This window comes from Solanum dulcamara, chromosome 7 (assembly GCF_947179165.1).
Source record: "Solanum dulcamara chromosome 7, daSolDulc1.2, whole genome shotgun sequence".
NCBI classification, from domain to species: domain Eukaryota; kingdom Viridiplantae; phylum Streptophyta; class Magnoliopsida; order Solanales; family Solanaceae; genus Solanum; species Solanum dulcamara.
In genome coordinates this window covers 66,319,039-66,341,091 of record NC_077243.1, presented here as the reverse complement: position 1 = coordinate 66,341,091, position 22,053 = coordinate 66,319,039, and positions in this window count along the sequence as shown.

The following is a 22,053-nucleotide window of genomic DNA, read 5'->3' as shown; positions in this document are numbered from 1 at the left end:
TTTGCAAAAGAATGTTTAAGATCTAATATAAATATATGAAAAATAATTTTTAATTTATACAGTATAATTTCTTGATTAAGGGTGTTTGACTGACCAATCATTATTACATGTGGCTGTGTCATGACATGAATTGTAAACTAAGATTGATGTGTGTAGCTAATGATTTTGGTTTAAATTTTTGGTTAGTAATGCCAAATAGGCGGGCTGAATTATCTTTGAGTAGGATTAAATAAAAACGGATAAAAACTCAACATGTTCATATTTCATCTGGGTAAAACATGGACGGGTTGATATCGAGTTAACCCATATTAGATTGGTATACTTTACTACATAAATGAGCTGATTTATAAGTTTTCACACACAACTATATATTTATAAAATCAGCTTCAACAACTAAAAATGCTTTTCAAACATGTCCAAAACTTACCATCATTTTACAATAAAAGATAACCCAAAAGAGCTCTTAGACAAATATCATGGCCGGGACAAAAAATGGAACATCATAAAAAATAATCATTAAACTAAATATTAGAACGATAATCCCTTTCCCCTTAAAAGTTGAAACTTTCTTACGGTGCAAAAATTGTACTATAGAAATTTGCTAATGTGTCATAAAATTATAGCAAATCACCGATCGTTGATAAAACATGGTAGAGCGACATATAATACAAATAAATCTTTTAGGATTTATATTTGGTACAAAAAAACATTTTCAAATGAAAAATGTTTTATTAAAAAATAAGTGGTTTATTTTTCAGTATTTAATAAATAAATAAAAAAAATTATCCCAAAACTCAAAAATATTTATATGTAATCTAGCAAAACATTAAGGGTCTGTTTGGAAAGCCACTTGGTAATTGGAATTTGTGTAATTATTAGGGTAGTAATTACCTGCCTATTATTACACAACCTAGTAATTACAATGACCTGTTTGTTTGCCACAATGTAATTATAGTGTAATTACAATTGTACTGTATGGTTGCATAAGTGTAATTACAAGGTTATATTAATTTTTCTTAAAAATATTTAATTATCTAAACATAAAAATTACATTAGACAAATAAGACCTTTATAAATGATATTAAATTAAATATTTAAGATATATATTATCTTTTCAAAATATATTAATTAATAAAAATACGTTCTTACTAATATCATAAAAAATAATTAATTTATATTTTCTAAAATTAGTATATTTTAATTAATTAATCATAGAAACTAAAAATATAATTTTTCTTTGAACATCATGAAATGCATGTTTGATGATAATATTAATATTATAAATATATTGTCATGAAATTATTAAATTTGACAAAAAGATGATCTATCGAGTCTAACTAAAAAATAAATGGCTTGCAATATGTAATATCAAGTCAATACTACTAAAATAAATGGAACTAAAAATATAACATATGTTCTAAATTAAACACAACACTACTCTTATGTCAAATTTCAACATAACGTACATAAATACGATTTAAAAGAAAAGAAAAACATAAATCTGCAACTTTATTCAACAATGACTTCTACTTTTATTTAAAAATTAGAATACTAGAAAAATTATGCTAATAAAAATAATAAACATAAAATAAATAAAAAAGTAATACGAAAAATTGCATGGAATCACATGAAGTAAAGGTTGAGAAAGAGAAGAAAATAAAATTTCAATAATAAAAAATATATTTAAAAAAAATTAGAATAATAAAAAAATTAGAATTTAAAAAATATTAATAAAAATAAATTAAAACAAAAAAAAAATAAAAAGGAAGAAATTAAAAAGGAATCAGCTTATCATTATACCATATAATTACACCAATTCACAGCCTTCCCCTGGGAATTATAGAGGGTAATTACTCCCTGTCAATTACACCCAATTACCTGCTGACCAAGTAATTACATGGTCAACTAAACATGCTAGACAACGTAATTACATCCTATTACACTAAATCCAATTACTAGGGCGGCTTTCCAAACAGACCCTTAGTGAATAAGATGAGTTAGAGAGTGGGAGTTCGGGTGGTGGTGGTGGGTGGGATGTTCAAGGGTGGGGATTGGGGATGTAGGGTGGGTAGGGAGCCGGAGGAGACAATGAATTTGGAATGTCATTTATGATACTTGTTTTTCATTCTTTCAATATTAAAGATCAAAGTCATTTTCTTCATTTTTGAGGAGCTTGCTTTCCCGAAAAAAAAGGTATTCCAAAATAGTTTAACCAATCAAACATCAGACAATTGAAAAGCATTTACGTTAAATAAACAAGAAATTACAGTAAGAGACAAGTGTTACTGTCGTCAAATAGTTGAATAAAGTCTATTTTATTTACTTGTAATATTACATGTTTAATAATATTTATGTTGAAGATGGCTTTTAAAGGAAAGTCACAACATCCAACCTCGGATTATGCTACTAACGTTATGGCCACTGATTACACCTGTTATTTGGCTTGAACTAGTTGGTACATACCTACAATAAGTCAAATAATGGTTTAAGTTATATGCAACCATAATGCAATTTTCTATATAAATAAACAGTGTGTGGTTCCATAAACAATAGGTGCTTGAGTAAATTAAACTATCAGTTTAGATTTGTTAGAATTATTGGAGACTCGTCAAAAAAAGAAGCTCGAGAAAAAAGGGTCAACAGCAACACACAATAAAAAAGGTTAGCATGATCTTGTGTTTTATTTTCATGTTAGAATTATTAGAGACTCGTCAAAAAAAAGAAGCTTGAGAAAAAAGGATCATCAGCAACACACAATAAAAAAGGTTAACATGATCTTGTATTTTGTTTTCATGTTAGAATTATTAGAGACTCGTCAAAAAAAGAAGCTCGAGAAAAAGGATCAGCAGCAACACACAATAAAAAAGATTAACATGATCTTGTGTTTTGTTTTCAGATAAAACAAAACGCAATTTTACTTCCTTTCCATCTGTAAATAATAGTTTCACTTTTTTATTTTTACTTCCATGTAAATAGTAATTTTATTATTTAAGGTAGCTAATAATCAGGAGATACTTGGATTGCTTTTCCAGTTTTACTTTCATATAAATAGTAGTTTGTTATTTAAGGTAGCTAATATTTAGGATAGTTGGGTAGTTTTGTTTATTTTGTTTTTCTATATATATTTGTATTGTAAAGAGGAATATACATGATTCAGCAGAGTTTTCTTTTCCTTCTTCTTATATTTTGCTATCTTTCATGGTATTAGAGCCAAGTTTTAAATTTCTACTTCTATTTTCATTATTTCTTACTCTATAATTTGCTACAATGATAGATCTTATAAACACATCTTCTGAAACTCAAGTTCCTACTCCTGCTGAAACTAATGCATCCACTGTTCTCACAAACCCTTCTCATCCTTTTTTTATTTCCCCTTCTGATTCTCCTGGTATGTTGCTTGTCAATACATCTTTTGATGGCATGAGTTTTGGGGGATGGAAGAGAGGCATGCTCATAGCCTTGATCGCGGAAAACAAATCAGGTTTTACTGATGGATCAACACATGAACCTGTTGCTGGTACAGAGCTACATAGTGCCTGATCCAGAGCAAACAATATGGTAATTTCCTGGCTCTTGAACTCTCTTTCTAGAGAAATTTCTAAAAGTGTTATATACTCTTCCACTGCTAAAGATCTGTGGGTAGAATATGAAGCCAGTTTTGGACAGAGTTCAGGTGCGAAGCTTTTCCAGCTTCAAAGGGAACTCAGTGACCATGTTCAGGGTTCATATGATATTGCTACTTATTACACTAAGATAAAACGTCTTTGGGATGAGTTTGATACTTTTGATTTCTTCATTTCCTGTAATTGTGCTTGTTCATGTGGAGCAAAGGACAAGAACATTAAGTCCAAGCAAGATGAACGATTGGTTCAATTTTTAATGGGACTTAATGATTCTTATTATCCACCTAGAGGTAATATACTTATGATTTCACCACTCCCTTCTATCCCTAATGCTTATGCATTGTTGATGCAAAGGGAGGTCCAAAAAACACCAAAATTTTCCCGTAAATCTTCTTCATTCCTTACTGCCAGTCAGGAAAATAATGGATATAGACCATTTTCTACTGATTTCAGGGGACAAAAAGGAAACTATGATTACAAGAAGTCTACTCTTGTCTATAGATATTGCAAGAAAACAGAACATACCATTGAAAAATGTTATAAAATACATGATTTTCTACCTGATTTTAAATTTACTAAGCAGAGAAATTTTTAGAATTCTGCTAAGAGTAATGCTTTGACTTCTAATGAAATTTCTGGAGATTCTTTCATGACTAGTGTCGAATCAGAGGAACATGAGAAACTGCTCACACAGGTGCAACTGGCACAGGTCATGCAGATGTTTCAAGATGTGAAGAATAAGGATCAGGGCAATAATTCTGATGTCATAGCTTCTGTCAACTGTGCTGGTATTACTTTAATCCCTAATCCTTTCTCTCTAAACTCAGATACTTATTGTAAAATCTTCACTAAAAAGACATGGATAATAGACTCGGGTGCAATTGAGCATATGAGTTACAAAAAAGTTTTTTTTTAATCTTAAACCATTGCCTAGAATTACTTCTGTAAGTCTTCCAAATTCACAAAGGGTTAAGATTTCTCATTCAGGATCTGTCAAACTATTCTCAAATTTAACCATTCATAATGTGTTGTATGTGACTAGTTTCCATTTCAATTTATTATCTGTACACAAGTTGTGCACACAACTTTCTAATATATTATTCTTCACTACTTCTCATTGTTTCATGCATGGCCCTTCAATAAAGAGCCCAATGCTTCTTGATGAAAGTCAGAATGGTTTCTACATCTTGAAGAATAGGCTTTCAGTTGCTTCTTATTCTACCAATTCCTGTTTTCAGTCTAGCTCTAGTTTAAATTCCCTAAAGGATGATAAATCCAGCTTGTCATGTATTTCTCTTTCTTTTTTTCAAAGCAATTAAGGTTGGGGCATATGCCTTTATCAAATATGCAAAATATCAATGGAATTTCTATTTTAGTTTGTTCTAAATATTTTGTTCCTTGTTCAATTTGTCCATTAGCAAAGCAATCCAAACTTTCTTTTCCTATTAGTCATATTTCATCTCAACAATTTTTTTTTGACTTAATCCACATTGATACTAGAGGGCCTTATAAAGCCCCTACTTATGATGGTTATAAATATTTTTTAACAATAGTGGATGATTTTAGTAGAGGAACTTGGGCTTTTTTATTAGCCACTAAAAGTAATGGATTCTCTATTCTCAAATCTTTTCTTGCAATAATCGAAAGACAATTCAATAAGAAAGTTAAAGTCATTAGATCTGATAACGTTTGGGAATTAGGTTTAAGTTTAGAAACCTCTAATTTTTTGTCTTCACAAGGCATCATTCATCAAACTTCTTGTGTTTCCACACCACAACAAAATGGTATCGTTGAGAGGAAACATAGGCATCTTTTGGAAATTTGTAGAGCTTTACTTTTTCAGTCTCATCTTCCACCAAAATTTTGAGGGGATTGTCTTATGACAACCACTTATTTAATCAATAGATGTCCGACTAAACTACTATCTTTTCAAACACCATATGAGAAACTTTTTGGTCATCCTCCAAATTACTCTAACCTGAAATATTTTGGTTGTCTTGGTTTTGCTTCTACTCTTTTCTAGGGTAGATCTAAATTGGATCCTAGAGCTGAGCCCTGTGTGTTTCTTAGGTATCCTTTTGGGAAAAAGGGGTATAAGTTGCTTAGTTTACATTCTCAAAAATATTTTATTTTTAGAAATATTATTTTTTATGAAGATATATACCCTTTTGCTTCTGTTCAGCCTACTGTCTCCGTTTTTCCTCTTATAGATTCATTGGTTACACTTGATCTTGATTATCATTTTATATCTTCGCCTATACCTATTTCTTTAGTTCCTCCTGATCAACCTTCTCCAGTACTTCTCACACCCACTCTTCCTTCACAATATTCAGTTTCTATCCTGCCTATCAATCCGGTCACCTTGAGAAGATTTTCCAGATCTACCAAGACCCTTGCATACTTGGAAGATTACATTTGCAATAGTGTACAGTTTTCTAATGTATCTGATAATTGTTTTTCTTCTTCTATTTCTTTCAGATCATTTTCTTTTAATGCTTTGTCCACGTCTAATCAACAATATATCAATCCTCTTTCACAAATTAAAGAACCTACCACTTTTTGCCAAGCCATTTTATATCCCGATTGGCAAGAGGCTATGACAAGAGAGTTAGAGGCTCTTATTGGAAATGACACCTGGAAGTTGTATCATTACCCCCTGGAAAGAAGGCTTTACCTAATAAATAGGTTTACAAGGTCAAACTCAACTCTAATGGTTCTGTGGAGAGACTTAAAGCTCGGTTAGTTGTTAGGGGTTATGATCAAAAGGAAGGTGCTGATCTTACTGAAACCTTTAGTCCAATTGTGAAAATCACTACTATAAGGTGTGTTTTAGCAATTGCTACTAAGAAAGGATGGGATCTTTACCAATTAGATGTAAACAATGCTTTTTTACATGGAGAGTTGGATGAAGAAGTTTATATGAAGTTCCCAGCAGGTTTGAAGGTTTCAGATCCTACTCAAGTTTGTTGCCTAAAGAAATATTTATATGGCCTTAAATAAGCCTCATGTCAATGGTATGCAAGGCTGACCGCGACATTAAGTTTCACAAGGTTTTCAACACTCATTGAATGATTATTCACTTTTTTACAAATGCACTGGTAGCTCTGTTTCTATATTAGCCGTTTATGTGGATGATATTTTGTTCAAAGGTAATGATATGGAAGAACTAGAAGCATTAAAATCTTTCCTCAATTCCGAATTCAAGATCAAGGATTTAGGTAACTTACACTATTTTTTGGGCATTGAAGTCATTCGAGAGCCTCAAGATTTGATCCTCACCCAAAGAAAATTCATTCTGGAACTCTTATCTGAATATGATTTCCTTGGACTCAAACCTGCCTCTTCACCTCTGGATCCCACTCTAAAATTACACACAAACATGGGTTCTCCTCTTCTAGATCCCACTATTTACATACAACTAATTAGACAATTAATTTTTCTAACTCATATGATGCCTGATATCTCTTTTTCTGTCCAACATCTTAGCCAAAATATGTAGTCTCCACATCAAGCACATTTTACAGCTGCACACCATGTTCTTCGATATCTTCTTTTCTATCCTAGTTTGGGGATTTTTCTCAATTCCTCTCCTTCTTTCACTCTCCTAGATTTTTACGATTCTGATTGAGCTACTTGGTTAGATTCTAGACGGCCAGTTAGTGGTTTTTTATTAGTTTTGCCGGCAATCCTATTTTATGGAAATCAAAGAAACAACCTTCCCTTTCCCTATCATCCGCTGAAGCTAAGTACAGATCAATGAGGAGGGTAGTTGCTAAGCTGACTTAGTTAGTTTGTCTCCTTTCTGACCTTTCTCTGCCTCCTTCCTTACCAATTTCTCTCCATTCAGACAGCCAAGCAATAACTCATATTGCTAAAAATCCTGTCTTTCATGAGCGGACGAAACATGTTGACTTAGATTGTCACTTTGTCCGTCAACAATACCTCAATGGCTTGATTTCTCTTTCTTTTCTTCCATCATCGTCCCAAGTAGCAGATTTATTTACTAAGCCTCTACCTGGTACTTCTCATCATCTCCTATTGAACAAGTTGGGTGTTTGTTCCTCCCCTTCCAACTTGAGGGAGGGGGGTGTTAGAATTATTAGAGACTCGTCAAAAAAAGAAGCTCGAGAAAAAAGGATCAGCAACAACACACAATAAAAAAGGTTAACATGATCTTGTGTTTTGTTTTCAGACAAAACAAAACATATTTTTACTTCCTTTCCATCTTTAAATAATAGTTTCACTTTTTCATTTTTACTTTATGTAAATAGTAATTTTATTATTTAAGGTAGCTAATAATCAGGAGATAGTTGGGTTACTTTTCCAGTTTTACTTCTATGTAAATAGTAATTTGTTGTTTAAGGTAGCTAATATTTAGGATAGTTGGGTAGTTTTGTTTATTTTGTTTTGCTATATATATCTGTATTGTAAAGAGGAATATACATGATTTAGTAGAGTTTTCTTTTCCTTCTTATATTTTGCTATCTTTCAATATCCTTGTATTTTGATAATATATATTGCAGAGTTTGTTTAACCAAATAAATAGTTCGAGTTGAAAATCATAAATGAACACCTCATAATATAGGAGTAATAAAACAAAAGGGTGTCCGGTGCACTAAGCTGCCGCTATGAAGGTGAGTTCAGAGAAGGGCTGAACACTAGGGTATATTGTACCAAGAAGTCTTACCTTGCATTTTTACAAAATGCTATTTCCACATCTCAAAGCCATGACCTCCTAGTCACATGTCAATAACTTTACCAGTTACGCCAAGACTCCCCTTGTAATCTAGGAGTAATATATACTATAATTTATCAAAAGCTTACCCTATTTGCAATGCAGAGTTGTATTCCAGAGGATGAAAAAAACCTTGAGTTTCAGGATATTGCTGACTGTAATTACCACTTTGCTCAGTACCTCCTCATGATTGGTGCATGTTGTTCTCAACATATGTTTCTTCAAGCTATTAATCATTTCAGTATGAAGAAGATCCATGCATAAGACATTAAAATTAGATTGGAGGTAGAATTGTTGAAGACCCCTCAATTGTATAAAATATCTTTAATTTATCATCCATCATATACTTTAGGGTTATTTATACTTACGTCATTAGCAAATGTTAGTATTTGCCCTTGACACTAACAGAGCTCCAATTAATTCATAGTTAATTATCGAGGATAATTTAATTTGGACTATTTTCTCGAACTAGGTGTAGAGTCCACGTAGTTCACGTTGGAGTTCTATTAAAGTTAAGAAACATAGGAGCGATTTTCAAATAGTAAGATATGAACGCTCAGGCTCAAATGATACTCGTGATCCTCCATACTCTGCGATTATACCAGAATATCATTAATGAACAAAATGACGAATGAGTCTATATTGGGCCTGAACACATCATCAAGTTCGTGAAAGTCACTAGGGCATTCGTCAATCCAAAAGACATCATTAGGAAATCATAATGACTGTAATGAGTCCTAAAGGCTGTCTTAGTGATGTCCTCCACCCTAATTCATGGCACCCTAAAGCTGATCAAATAAGTTATCGGTACGAGGCATATGGTACTTATTCTTCATCTTCACCCTATTCAACTATCTGTATTCAAAACATATACACATAGACCCATCCTTCTTCTTCATAAACAGAATGGGAGAAACCCAAGGTGAGACACTCGGTCTAATGAAGCCTTGACCCAAAAGATCCTGAAGTTAAAAATTGAGCTCTTTAAGCTCAGATAGTTCCTTGTGGTAGGGTAGCATAGAAATAGGACGAGTGTCCGGCTCAAGATCAATAGAAAAATTAATATAACACTCAAGACGAAGGCCAGGTAGGTCAGTTGGGAAGACATCAACAAAAACTCGCACAATTGGGACAAAATCAACTGTAGACACCCTACAAACATCCCTAACATAAGCCAAATAGGCTAAGCACCCGTTGGATAATAATCTCCAAGCCCAAACACAAGAAATGATCTAGTTGGGGTGCGGCTACCAAAATCCTACTACATAATCGAGGAAACATCAGTCATGGCTAAGGTAAAAATCTTGGAATAACACTCTAGGACCACACGATAGGGGGACAACCAGTTAATGCCTAGAATAACATCAAAATGAATCATATCTAGAAAAATAAGGTCAGTCCACGGGTCGCACTCCCAAATAGTCACCACACAGGCTCTATAGACCTGATCCACTACTAAAATTCCACTCGTGGGGAGTCTATACATGCAACAACACTGACAAAGGGTTAAAAAGCAACTCCAACTGAAGAGCAAAATAAAAAGATACATATGAATAAGTAGAGTTTGGATCAAATAAACCAAAGGACGATTGCAGGCAAACTGAGATGGTACCTGCAATTACTAACTTTGAAGCCTTAGCCTCCAGCCTAGTAGGTGCCAACAAAAAATGCTCCCATCTACCCCCCAGATTGTGTTCCATCCCTACCACCAGCTCTACTTGCCCGTGCCCCTCCTCGAGCACCCTAGGGACCACCTGTACGACCCTGACATTGCCTCTACTTGGAGGTACCATAACCCTATGTCTAGAGTAATCTTTGACATGGCCAACCTTGCCACAATGAAAACAACCGCGATCACCCTATGATCTAGAAGGAAGACTATCTGATCCACCTTAGCCTCTATGGACTGAAGTCTGAAGTGAAGCCTTAAATGGTCAACTAGACTACCCAAAAATCCCCTACCACAAGACTGAGACCCACTGTAGTTTCCAAGAAAGTGATCCCTCTTATCGCTTCCCCCATAGGCCTCACAATAAAGCTCCTCTATATTCCGAGCATGGTTAACTACATCAAGAAAGGACCCACTTACTGATGCGAAGATCAAAAATGTAATTTTGATGTCAAAACGTCTGTATTGATGAGATAATCAATATTTTGATAGTGTGGAAACAATTGGAGGTGATTTGGAGGTGGAAAGCATCAATTTGGTGGATTCAGAGTGCGCGTGATTGGCTTCGAGGTAGGCTATGGTCTCCCACTTTGATTGTGATTTATTAGATATTGCTTAGTATATATTGCATGTGATCTAGGTTTGTATTTTCTGAGATTAGAGTTCTCCTCTCTTATTCTATTTTCTTAGTTCCCGATTGAGTCTTATACTAGAATAACCCCTTGAATCCTTAATCTAGGTGATGGGCCTCATTTATGGTATTGTATTAGCATTATTATCATCTTTAGGATTTATATTGATGGCCTTAGACTAGGTTTGAGGCTTAGATGCTTTATCATGTGATGTACCATCCTTGTAGCTTAGGCATAGCTTTAGGTAGGGCTGGTTATGGATAGTGTACCCTTATGCTAGTGCCTGAGACCTCAGTGGCTCGTCGTAGCCATAGATTTGGCTTAGCTGTGTTCATTGGGAGTTGAGAACGTATATTTTGGGTAAGGCGTCGATCCTAGAGATAATTTCTCTCCCTATCTAATTTGGCCATTTCCCGGTTACTTCACATATATTTAGCGGTAGGCTTGTAATGCCCTTATGTCTATTATCTCTTATTGGGCTTGAAGCCGTATTTGAGGAGCAATTAGATGGCAGGTTAGTTACCTTGCCTTGATAGTATGGTATGACTTGATGTTACATTTTGGATTAAGTGTCTTGTTTGGATGCTGTGCTGACATTCTTGCATTGATTGAGCATTTTCACATATTTTGTGGTACGATCCTGATTCCTTCATGGACTTTTACTACTATTTTTGAGAAGGCATTCTCATGCTTTTACTATATTTCTAAAATTGTTTTTTAATGGAAGTCGTACCACCTAAATTATTTGGACACTGATTTTAAGACTTATGAAGCGTCGAGGATGTGCTTCTCTTTATACTGTCAGTTTCAGACGTATCAATGATGCGCTCAATTTATATTGATATCTGATGCGGCATTGCGCTTTTACTACATTGGTTGCATCTGTAATTCCTTTAGCCTGTATTTGTCCTTGATGTCGCCCTTTTTAATATCATCTTTTCTACTCACTCTCCGGTACCACTACAGGGATGCTATAAGTTTATATAAGACTTGGTTTAGGCTCAAGCAGTGTATACAGATTTCCGCATCCCCCTATGGGCCTCTTTGGCCGATGCACCACTGAACTGGATGAGGGAGCTGTATGGGTCCCACCTGGCAGGCCGAGGGTTAGGGTGAATCTATACACTTATTAGGGACAATCTCTGAGAGCCACCGATGATGTTACTGATTTTTACGACAAACTTCTATTTATTAGCATCGCCTATGACCTGTATACTTGTTTGTTGTTTGGTCCCCCAATTTTATAGGGGCTGGGGGTATGTTTGTCATTGTTTGTACCGTCAGGGGGTATGCGTATCTAGTCGGTTATTGTTTGATTATACTTGTACTTATCTTATGCTGTATTTGTTGTTGGTACTCCCTACTAGGTTGAGTTGGATTAGTCCTTCGGTGGCTATGTGTTTAGCGGTGACAGTTGGTAATCCGTTCTTGATTAGTTGACTCCTATAGTGCCTTCTTTTGTAAATAGGTTGTTGGCTTGTGCTTTCAGGTGTGTTTCTTGACCCTGCTCTTTTCTCTATGCATTCTCTCTTTGCCCTTATTTCCTGTACTACCTTGTGTTAGCTTCTAATTAGTGACTTGTTGTATTTACTTGGTTATATGCTATTTATACTTGCTTTATCTGTGGAGCTCAGTCAGCCTATGCCGATTGAGTACCATTCATTTGGTACTCATACTACACTTTTGCACCCTGCTACACCCCTTTTTCGATGGAATTTTCCAATTTAAATGACTATTTTGAAAAGGAATTATTTATTATTTAGAGTCACCGCTTGGAATTTAGTTTTGGTGTTCCAAATCACCTTGTTAAATCCCTAATCAAAAGAAAAATTGACTCTTTATTTTATGGTCTGGAAACTAGAAATCTAAGTAAGAAATTCTGTTAATCGAGGGGAAGGTGTGAGGCAGCACTCGAGTTCCGTGGTACTAGCACGATCGCTCTTTTGATTTATATATGGCTTGAACTAATTTGATCATATTATACTTGTGAGTTTTACAAAAAAAAAAGTTTATTACCCGTCTTCTTTGATTTATTAAAAATTCATTTAAAACTGTCTTATTTTATTAGTGTGTGGTGTATTGATAGCAACGCTTTTCAACCTAGCCACGAATTGTTTATTTGTATATCGCACCTAATAATTTTGTCTACCCATTTTTGATTTGGATTAATGAAAATAAATTATTAAAACAATTTGGTCAAGGTGCATCACCACATCCTTGAATTTGTTTTAAGCGTCTCGAGAAGAGAAAAAAATGTGTGACCACATTTTTAATTGAGACAAAATTTAATTATGTTTATACTCATTTAATATTTAATGAATCCTAATTTTCTTACAATTAAGTTAATACAATCTAAAAAGATAAATAGCAACATCAACATATTATAGCGTCAAAAAGTCTTTTTATGTATTTAAATTACCACCACGCGATCTATTAAAATTAATTAATTAAACCTTATCACTTTAACACAATTTACTTTCAGATATTAACTAAATGGGGCGTGATTAATTCATAATATTTTTTAACCATTCTAACTCTAAACGCTAATCTTCAATGAAGCAAAACAAAAATAAATAAATTAAGAGCACACTTTAACTAATAATTAATGACACATGTTGATATATCTTATTTAACACATGTTAATCTAACTCCAAAATTTAACTGTACAAATGTTCAAATATATTTCAATATATAGTGTCAAAGTTGTTTACACATAAAATTTGAATAACTTCATAACATTGGAATCACATCTTATATAATTATGATATCAAGCCATACAGTTAAGATTAAGTGTTATCTTTTGTGAAAATAAATTCATGAGAAAAAAAGACTACGATCAAGAACCCCAAACTTGGAGTTGATGCATCCTTCCATCTGGACTCACTTGGTACGACAAGACGAGAAAGGGCAAAGATGAAAAGAGCTTCTTCACCCCATGCGAGATAGAAGGTTCATATACTTGTTCTTCTTCAATTTAGCTATGTATGGTACGTAGCATAGTTGAATAGGACTAGTGTAGGTTACTTTCTTGTCTTCTCATGGAAGGGGAGAGTCTCCCTCATTTATTCTTTCTTAGTCGACTTGTATCGGGAGGAGTCCTCTCATAAGTTTACTGCTTTCTAGTTATAGATAGTTCCTTTTGCTACGGGGATGAGTTAACCGACCTTAATAGGTTACCCGACTTATGAACCAACATAGGATCGGAGGTAAGGTTTATGTCCCCCTCCTTGTATTTTTCTGTTTTATTTTTATGTTAAGGCTTGGGGGTGATGCTCAACCCCTGACTGTGCACGAGAGGTGGGAGCCTCGTGTAGGGTCTGTTTCCATAAAAAAAAAGCAAACCTCGAACTCCGTCTTTATTTTTTCTTCTGATTTTTCTTTTTCTTTTGTTGCTGTCCGTTTTTTGTTCTTGTTTTTTTTTTTGTGTACTGTGTTGTCAATATTTTTGGGATTCTGCTCGGTGATTAAAGGATGTGAGGAAAAAATTAGTCTTTTTTTAGTTCCTCCGTGTATGTTGTGGGTAGAATGGAATGTCTATTCTTTTTTGTTGTGCAGATGGTCTATATTTGTTTTTCTCTTTTTTCTTCCAGTACGTGAGTGGGTGTCCTCTTTTTTTGGTTTGTGGGAGAGTGTGGAGTATATAGGTGTGAGATGTGAGGGTGAGTAGATTAAAGTGGTTGAGGGGAGTGTGCATGGTGAAGTGGGGGAGGAAAAATAAGGGTAAAAGGTGGGTGGGGTAGTTTAGGTTTATTTTTTGTTTTTCTTTTCTTAATTAAAATACATATATATAAATAATATATAATGACAAAATTATTAGCTAACTATTTTAAACTAATAAAAATATAAGAAAAGTTAAATAGCTAATTCAAAAATATAATTAAGAAACACTAGCTTATTTATAAAATCAAAATTAAAAGAAACGTATTTTTTTGTAAATTTTCTTTTGAAGAAATTGAAAATAAAACTTAGCCTAAAGAGCGATTCTATTTTTGTAGTTTTCAAATCTTTTAAAATAAACTTACCAAAAATAAGATAAAAATTAAAATATCTAATTTAGATCTAAAAGAAATATTTTGGCACTTAAAATAGTGTTAAACCTCATATTCGGTCAAAAATTGCGTGTCTACAGTTTGCCCCTATTTGACTGAAAAATGAAGTATTTGCACACAAAGAAGTAGTCAACATGACCAGTGTTGATCAGACTCTTATTTGAAAGAAAAAATATGTGACCGAGTCTTGATTTTGGACAGCCTACATATCCCAGGTTAGAAGAGAATCAGTTTATGTGTAGTTCAAGAAAATGAAATGATGAGTTGAAGGTCGAGTGAAGTCCAATCGAGGCTCCAGTTTGTGGCTCCTATTTATACATAAAGCTGAAAGAAAAGAATAATAGAAAATACAAGTACAAGATCCTATCTCTGTAGCTTCTCTTGAATCTTGATTTGAGTCTTCATGCCTTTCAAGTGGTGAGATATTCATTTTCATCTCGAGTGAGCTTGACAGTGTGAACTTGTACTCTGGGTAGGCTTTTGCTAATTGAGATTGGAAATTGATCTTGTTTTTAAGGTGAGCTCCTGCTACTTGAATTAAAAATGAGCTTGAAAGTTGACTGCTTTCCAGATAAGATCCTTAGCTTGAAATGTGGATTGACCTTATTCTGCAAGCGGATCCCTGACTTTGTTGCAATGCATCCTTCAGATGAATTTTGACTAGTACAAAGTAGCTCAATTGATCATGAAGATCTATTTATATTGAATCCTCTAATCCATTGTTCAGAAAGGTCCTGCTAGTCCCATTATATAGGAGGGTCCTTCTAATCCCATTATATAGAAAGGTCTTGCTAAACTAAATCTCATTATTCAGAAGGGTCTTCCATATCTAGATCCTAAAGAAAAATAACATAGATACAAATTTCCCTAGTTTTCACTGAAAAAGAAAATTGTGAGTTATATAATTAACTGTAAATTTTGAATAATAAACTCAGACTAGGAAGTGTTTATTCTAGGAGAAAAATATAAAAAATATCTCAGACTAAGAAGTGTTTATACTAGGAGAAAAATGAAAATAAATGTCTCAAACTAGGAAGTGTTCATCCAATGAGAACATGAAAAATAAACTATCTCAGATTAGGAAGTATTTATCTTAGGAGAAAATGAAAAATAGATGTCTCATACTAGGAAGTTTTTATCCTAAGAGTAAATGATAATGAAATATCTCAGACTAGGAAGTGTTTATCCTAGGAGAAGAAGAAAAAAAACTGTCTCACACTAGAAAATGTTTATCCTAGAAAAAAATGAAAAATAAATGTCTCAGATTAGGAAGTGTTTATCTTAGGAGAAAATGATAAATAAATGTCTCACACTAGGAAGTGTTTATCATAGGAAAAAATAAAAAATAACTATCTCAGACTAGAAAGTGTTTATCCTAGGAGAAAATAAAAAATAAATAACTCAGATTAGGAAGTGTTTATCCTAGGAGAAAATAATAAATAAATATCTTAGATTAGGAAGTGTTTATCCTAGGAGAAAATACAAAATAACAGTCTCAGACTAGGAAGTGTTTATCGTAGAAGAAAATGAAAAATAAATGTCTCTGACTAGGAAGTGTTTATCCTAGGAGAAAATAAAAAATAACTGTCTTAGACTGGGAAGTGTTTATCCTAGGAGAAAGTGAAAAATAATTGTCTCATACAAGAAAATGTTTATCCTAGGAGAAAATGAAATATAAATGTCCTAGACTAGGAAGTGTATATCCTAGAAGAGATTGCAAAATAACTGTCTCAGAATAGGAAGTGTTTATTGTAGGAGAAAATAAAAAATAAAAGTCTCAGACTAGGAGTGTTTATCCTTGGAGAAAATAAAAAATAAATAATTTAGACTAGGAAGTGTTTATCCTAGGAGAAAATAAAAAATAACTGTCTCAGACTAGATAGTGTTTATCCTATGAGAAAAATGAAAATTAATTGTCTTGGTCTAGGAAATGTTTATCCTAGGAGAAAAAATAACTGTCTTAGACTAGGAAGTGTTTATCCTAGGAGAAAATAAAAAATAACTGTCTCAGGCTAGAAAGTATTTATCCTATGAGAAAATAGAAAATAATTACCTCAGACTAGGAAGAATTTATCCTAGGATAAAATAAAAAATATCTGTCTCAGACTAGAAAGTGTTTATTCTAGGAGAAAATAAAATATAATTATCTCAGACTAGGAAGTATTCATCCTAGGAGAACATAAAAAATAATTGTCTCAGAAAGTATTTATCCTAGGAGAAAAATGAAATATATTTGTGCGTGCATGTAAAGAAAAGATTTTTTAAAATTGTAACCATGTTTTCAAACTTGAGTCTTCAAGATAACCTTTAACATTTCCCCTGCTTAGAAAAGAATGAAAGAAGAAAAATTGTGAGTTTTAAAAATGGTGATCGATTTGTGGTCTTGGTGCCTCGAAAGGTTTTCACCGACAGTCTCTCTTATTTTGTTTGTCTCTCATTCACCGTCACCTTATAGTGCACATGAAGGTTTTCACCGATAAAACTCTCTCATCTTTAACTTTCTATAAGCTCAATGATGCCTTACGATGCTCGTGAGAATATTTATCGTTAAGACTCTCTCACTTTTCACTCCTTATGCAAGTGGCAAAATATTTTTCCTTATATGATATCAACATTGAAAGCTTTCTTGACTTGTTATTCTTAAAAATTGATTAGAAGGTCTTTATTTGGATTGTAACGTGACTTTTAGATAGGGTTAGAAAGAAAGAAAGGCATGAAACTTAGAGATAATTCTTGTAATAGGGTTGAGACTTACAACTTTTGAAAACCGAACCTCATAATAAGGTTGCATATGTATCTTGTCAAAGTAAGAATCAGGTCGAATGTAGTTTAGACATATCAAAAATTAATTTTCTTTTTCTTATGCTTTTTTTACAAAGTCATCTTTTTTTATAAAAAAAGTTGGAGGATAAAGATAAAAACATAAATCAATTCATGTTGACAATGTCTTGACTTTAGTGGGTACCAACAATTAGTATTATGCATATGAATCATATTCAACTTGTCACGACCCGATTTCTCAGGCCTTGATATCACCTGCTAATACCCACCACCAGGTAAGTTAACCCTTAACCATTAGCCCAAAATCAGAGGCAATGGGCTATCAAGTAGAAAAGGAATAATTTAAGCGAAAAGTAAGTAATAACGAGAAGAAAGAGAACAACTGAAACAAACACAAGAAACCACCCAAGACCTGACATCAATCAGTAATAGAACATCTAAACCAAATACGAATACAAGGCTTTTGAAAATACAATAAGAGTACAGACAGTCTTCAAAAGCAAGTAAAGACTAGTCCTATTCCAGCATGGATGAAAATCGTCAAGTACGGACGCCAGGAGCTCACCAAATCTCTGAATCAGAAGCTGCTCTGCACAAGTCCAAATCAACGGCGAGAACCCGTACTTTGATCTGCAGGGGGCTGAAGAGTAGTATTAGTAGCATAGGCCGACTGAGCTCCACAGATGAAGCAAGTATAAATAACTGGTAATCAGGTAAATATAGCACAAGTAAGAAATTAAGATCTAATACAAGGTAAAATAGGAAATGAGAGTAAAGAGAAAGGATATATATATATATATATATATATATATATATATGAGAAAGATTCAAAGAATGTACCTGCATGTGCAAGCCACAACCTATTTACAGTAAGGAAGTACTAAATGAGCTAATTAATCAAAAATAGAAGCACTGTACAGCTAATCGCACACCACCTAAGGACCAAACCAACTGAGTCTAATAGGAAACACCACCACCAACACCCAGACTAAGACACCCTACAAACCAACTACACGTACAACAAGAGATAAGAACAGTATAATCAGACAATAACCAATCAGATGCCTATACCCTTGGAAGGTTCAAACAACGGCAAACATACCCCCGACCCCCATAAACCGGGGGACCACACTAAACAAGTATACTAGTGATAGGCAATGCTAATAAATGCAAGTTTGTAGTTGAAAAAAGTAACATCATCAGTGGTTCTCAGCGATCAACAATAACTATTGTATAGACCCACCCTGACCTTCGGCCTACCAGGTAGGACCCATGCGACTCCCTTATCTAGTTTAGTGGTGCATTGGCTAGAGGGGCCATAGGGAACGCAGGAAGTCCGTATAGACTGCCTGGTATGAACTAGGTCTTTCATAGACATAAAATATCCCCATAGTGGTACCACAGAGTGAGTGGCCAAGCCGATGTAGAAAAGGGCGATACCGCGCCGAATAATCAAGTACAAACTAAAGGCAACCCAGATGCAACCATAGTATAAAAAGGTGATGCCGCGTCAGATATCAATAGAAACTGAGCGCATCCTCGATACCTATGAACTATCAGTGTCAAAAGGATCACCTCCTCGACCCCTTATAAATCTCAAACTATTTTATCAAAGTAGTCTAAGTGGTGCGACTCTTGTTAAAATCAATTTAAAAGTAGTAAAAGTGTGAGAAAGCCTTCTGTAAAATAATAGTGAAAATTCCAATGTCAATATCAGGTTCGTACCACAAAACGAGAAAATATACTCAATCAATACAAGCATGCCATCACCAGCATCCAAACAAGACACACACACAATGCAAATAGTAACATCCAACTATACCACCTTATAAAGGCAAAGGAATTAACCTGGGATCCAAACGCTCCTCAAACACGTCCTCGGTTCCAACAATTGATAATAGATAAGAAGGCCTCATAAGCCTACCACTAAACGAAAGCAACATAATCCAGACTTGGCTCAGAATCAAATAGGGAAAGAAAATATCTCCAAGATCGATGCCTTACCCCAAAAATGCCATCTCAGCTCCCAATGAGCACAACTAAGACAAACCTATGGATACGACGAGCCTCAGAGGTCTCCGACACAAGCACTAAGTTCCACCAATCATCACAAGCCCCTACCAGAAGCTACACCTAGCTATAAGGGCAATGGAACATGAACTAAAGCATCTAAGGCTCAAACCTAGCTTAAGGCCCTCAATACTGATTCTTAAAAGGATAGGATCAGAAAACCATAATGCAATCGACACCACAAACCTAAATTAAGGATCTCAGGAGGCTACGCTAGTCTAAGGTTTAACCAGATTCAAGGAAATGAGATAAAGGGAGAAAAGCCCTAAACCCGACCAATACCAACCTAAATCACATGATATATATACTAAACGATACCTAATAGAACTCAATCAATAGGGGGAGATCGTATCCTACCTCGAAGCCGAACATGCGTGCTCTAAATCCATCAAAATGAAGCTCTCGACCTCTGAATCTTCTCCAATCATTGCTATGCTAACAAAATAGTAACCATCTCATCAATACTGAGTTTTGACACCAAATTTACATAATTCAGAATGGACCCAAAATTGGGTGTAAAATGGGATTGTGGGACCTATACCAGAAATCCCACATTTGACTCCAAAAAAGGTACATTTGAGCTTAGAGAACTTGTGTTCCAACTTATAGCATAATTCGATGCTCAAAAAGTACGAAAATTAGCCCATGCATAATATCATCATTAAAGGATAATTCAAGAAAGAGAGTAGTCCCGTAAGGATGGATTTTACCTCAAATGATGCTTCAACGAAAGAAACTAATCAACCACGACATTCCTTATAGAAAAACCCACAACTTAGCCTCAAGAATCACTGAAAATGGAGTTAAAACGATTAAAAAATCAAACTAAAAATTTCATAGAAATCTTAAACTCGAAAATGTTAAGAATAGAAGCTAAATTCAAGATTATACCTCACACCAAGCCTCCTCTCAGGATTATGAGCTCACACATATTTTTCCCATGAATTCTCTTGAAGATAGCCTCTTGAATCGCCTAATTTGATTGAGAATCCAAGGAGAATCCAAGGTTTTAAAATGCCAACTATGGCGGAGTTCGTCCTTGGTCTCTCATTAAAAGACCTTCGCAAACGCGGCCTAAGTAGCCCGCAATCGCGGAAGGAAAAATGCATGACCTTCGCGAATATAGGAAGATTCACGCGAATGCGGCCCCTGGCCCTAGAATGCGAAGGCTTACTCCGTTGAACCTCATGAACGCCGAGACAAGTTCACCTGGCCTCCATGAACACGACCTTATGCTCGCAAATGTGAAGGGCAAAATACCCCTACACCAGCAAGGTGCTGCATCAGCTATTTTGGCAAGTTCAAAATCCCCGATGGGGACGCAAATGATATATTCTACCCCATGAATTCAACTTTCTAAACCCAATAGCACAACCAAAATTTCATAAGAGGTTGTTACGCGTTAAAGTGGTCAGACACCAGTGCCGATTTGTGCCTAATTCCACAACGGCCTTGGGATTTGACCAAAAGCCTCAGAAAGAGAACAAAGGGTCATCCTAGACCAAAATCGATATTCCGGAGCTAATCACACTGGTGGAATTTTGATCCGAGTGTGTTTTCCAAGAATGTTGACCAAATTCAACCATAGGCAAGTTTCAAAGGATAAAGCGCCAAATGGCCCTAAACTCATTTTGATTGCCTTGATAGTTATTCTGACTTTGCTACTAGCCTAATTTGGCCATTCCAGAACTGATGGAACCATCAAAATTCCATTCTAAGGTCGCTTACCCGAAGTTATGACCAAAGTTACCTTTTTAAGTTATAAAAGCTCTAAAATAGGGAAACGGGCCTAAAACCCAAATAAATGACGAGACGACCAAATAGTCAGTGCCAAAAAGTCTTAAATGACTTGAGGTTGCTACAGAAATGCTCTAAATGACGAAAAGATAGGAGAATGAAGGAAATGACCTAGAGAGTCATTACAACATCCACTACGAAAGAACTTTTGTCCACAAAAGTAAAAGTACAGTCATATTTTGTAGGCACAAAAGGATGAGGGTACCAGGACCGCATGCTCTTCCAGACCCTCAAACACCCTCTCGGATTGAATGACGCTATCATAGAACTTAGACTGAGAGAAAAACCTCAAGCTGACTTCAAACTCTAAAAACCTTTCCAATTCCTTTTTGGAATCCAACTCTCGCTCAATCAACCCAACTTGATCAAAAAAACTGGATTCATTCGAGGAAGATCTAACCATGCGGAAATCACCGCAATGGACAATGCAGGATCATGGCAAATATAGCTCAGCTAAAATTTCCAAATACTCATGTTATGATTCCAATCTCTTTTCTTCTAGCCAACCAGGGCATTTTGCTGGTCCTTAGCTATCCTGAATTATACTAATACCATTTGAAACTTACTTACCGAACCACACCGCACAACCTCAGGGAAGTCACATATCCCAACTAAACCTCAAGGGATGACAACTGCCAAAATAAGGAAACTAAACTGGGGAAATCCCAAACTTCCATTCCCAACTTCAAAATCCAAA